The sequence below is a fragment of the Triticum dicoccoides genome, chromosome 2A (genome assembly GCF_002162155.2).
Source record: "Triticum dicoccoides isolate Atlit2015 ecotype Zavitan chromosome 2A, WEW_v2.0, whole genome shotgun sequence".
Taxonomy (NCBI): Eukaryota; Viridiplantae; Streptophyta; class Magnoliopsida; order Poales; family Poaceae; genus Triticum; species Triticum dicoccoides.
In genome coordinates, this window is record NC_041382.1 from 717477815 (window position 1) to 717480785 (window position 2971).

Below are 2971 nucleotides of genomic sequence, written 5' to 3' on the forward strand. Positions count from 1 at the left end.
CTTACAATATACTTTGATACCAATATCCCTATGGGTTCTTTTTGGAGAACCTACACCATGGATTTTGAGCCATTTTTTCAATTGAGAAAAGATGGCAAGGTATATTGATTGCTATCATATTTGCAAAACAGAACATTTATTTTATCGAAATCAACTGTATTGCTTGCTGTGGGATTTTGTGCAACCAACTTTTAGAGAATTTCATTAAGTACCTGTCAAGAGAGCAAGTATATAGTATCTCATGATGTTTCATATCTGAACCTTCATAAACCTTAAATGATTTGCTTCAAGTTACATATTCGAAATTTGATGAAACTGTCGAAAACTTGATACAACGCATATGAGATAGCGTAAAACACAATCTTGTCTTTATAAATAAAAAGGCAGCAGTGAGTCATGAATTTTTTCATGATAATGTAGACCACTTTCTATCTTAATTGAAAGACATATGTGTTATCATAGCCTGGTCTAGAAATGTTGACTCGTAGGACGGGTGCGTATTCAGCCAGTCTCATGGATAGAGTTCAATGATTTGTCGAAGCCCCTTGGTTGGTGTAATCTTATAGTCAGTGAATCCGGCTTCAACGAAAATCTTCTTCCACTCGTGGTCCTCTCGCTCAATTCCATCGATGTTCATGATGTAGACGTCGAACAAAACCTCAGTCTCTTTGGAGATGATTCCCTGCGACGAGCTTGCAGACCCAACCACAGCATCGATAATTATCACCTTTCCTCCTGCGTCCCTTGATGGGATTGCTTCCTTGCATCGTCGCAATATCTTCACACAATCTTCATCTTTCCAGTCATGCAGAATCCACTACAACAACATCACCCGAGTTATCTATACTACGTATAACATCATGGAGTAAATACATGCTACTAATTCTGTAGCACATTGGTTACTTCCTTCATTTAAAAATATAATTATTCCCTATTAGGTCTCGTTAGTACATATCTATAGCCAACAATTACATTATTGCTCAATACGCTTCCTCTTTTAATATATGTATAAATCTTTTTAAAATCCACATTCAATATTAAGTTTAACCAAGTTTAGTTAAACAAATATCAACGTATATTTGTTTAAATAAACTCGGTTAAACCTCACAGCGTTTGAGTTTGCCCGGAATTTATACATCTAGAGGAACAACAAGAGTAGTATATAGTGTCGTGACGTACGAAGTCATAATTAACCATAAAAAATATTTTTCAAATATAGGAATCTCGGTAATGTTCTTTACTAGTAAGGTTAAACTTGTGACGGTTCATAAAAAAAATACTTCCTCCGTCTGTAATTACTTAAAGTTAAATTTCAGAAAGTTTGACCAAATGTATCTAAATAAATACTTAATTTTACAATATAATAATTCATGCAGTATAAAAATATATTTTATAATTAATCTTTCATTACATTGCCGTCCGTTTCTAAATTTAAGCCCTTTTAGTGAACAGATGTATATACACGCATTTTAGAATATAGACTCATTTATTTTTGCTCTATATGTAGTGCATATTGAAATCTCTAAAAAGCCTTATATTAAACAAAAAAAGCCTTATATTAGGAACGAAGGGAGTAGATGTTGACATTTTTTATATAGGCTTGGCCAAACTTTACAAAGTTTTATTTTGACTGAACCAAGATTAGAGGCTATTTGTGGGCGGAATACCTATACGATTCCAAATCAACGGAGAAGGCATCTCACGGATACTGTGCGAGTAAAAAGTAAAAACCTAATATGCTTTGTATTTGAGTTGGGGAGTACACGTACCTTGAGTAGAACAACGTCGGCGGGTGGGATGTACTCAACATATCGCCGGCGACGAATGTCACCCTCTCATGGGCCGGAGCAGAAGCGACGACGTGAGGGAGATCCAGCACGCTGCACTTGAGATGTGGGAAGGCACTTGCGACGGCGGCCGCCGTGGCACCATGGCCGCCGCCGACGTCCACTAGCGGGCCCCTCACGGCACTTAACACGCTTGCTCCGCAATCCGTGAGGAGGTTCTTCACCGTAAAGCGGCTGTCGGCGTCCATGGCAGCCTGCAAGGCGGTGCCAGTCGTGGGGTCCGACGCGGCCAGCTCCCACAACGTGCGCCCATTTGCCACCTCGAAGAGCGACATGGCCGTCGCCCGCTCGTCGGTGAACCACTCGCGCATGTCTGAGAGAGCCGCTACATACTGCGGGTAAAGGAATCCTACCACCATGGGGGACAGGCCGCCCGACACGAGGAGACGAGACACGCGGGTGAGCTTGTAGCATGCGGCGTCGCCGGAGCCAGAGACAGAGAAGACACCGGAGGTGGTAAGCACTCGCATGAGCCGACGAAGGTTGGGGAGCTTCGTCGGGTGGATGCCGATGTCCGCGACGAGCTCGGAAAGGGTCGCGCCGCCCCCGCCGCGGCTGTGGATGGCATCGGGGATGCCGAGGTCGATGGCGGCCTTGAGCGCCAGCGACTTGACGAAGGCGAGGCCGTGGTGGTACAGCTCCAACTGAGCTTCGAGCAACTCGTCGCTGCTCATGGCGAGCTTGTCTTCCTGTTGGACGAGCGCTGCCATGCTAACGTGTGTAATGTACTAGCTAGCTTATGCGCGTTGTAGCGTCTATGAGCGTTGTCCTTTATTTATATATATACTCCTCCTACGATACTCTCCTACCAGTTGGCTTGTACACTATAGTGCATTATTTTTCGGTCACTCGGGAAATATGAGACGTTGACAATAAAAAAGCACTCGGGCTAACTGAAAACGGGACAATACATGCATTTTACCGAAAAAGACTTTCGTCCCGTTTTATATATAAAGCAAAGAGCATCAACAACCCGGTACAAACACACACCAACACAACACATACACCCAAGGCAGAATATAAAGATGTTGAGCGCAGCAACACCACCCCTACCACTACAAGAACAATCGGAGATCTCGGCCGTGAACACGCCACTACCAAGAGGTGAAGCCGCATATGGCGAA

The 2971-nt window shown here is 43.4% G+C and overlaps 1 pseudogene; it reads right to left on the reverse strand.

Moving 5' to 3' along the window:
* Window positions 1-511: 511 nt before the first annotated feature.
* Window positions 512-2557, reverse strand: LOC119352036 (annotated as a pseudogene).
* Between the last annotated feature and the right edge of the window lie 414 nt (window positions 2558-2971).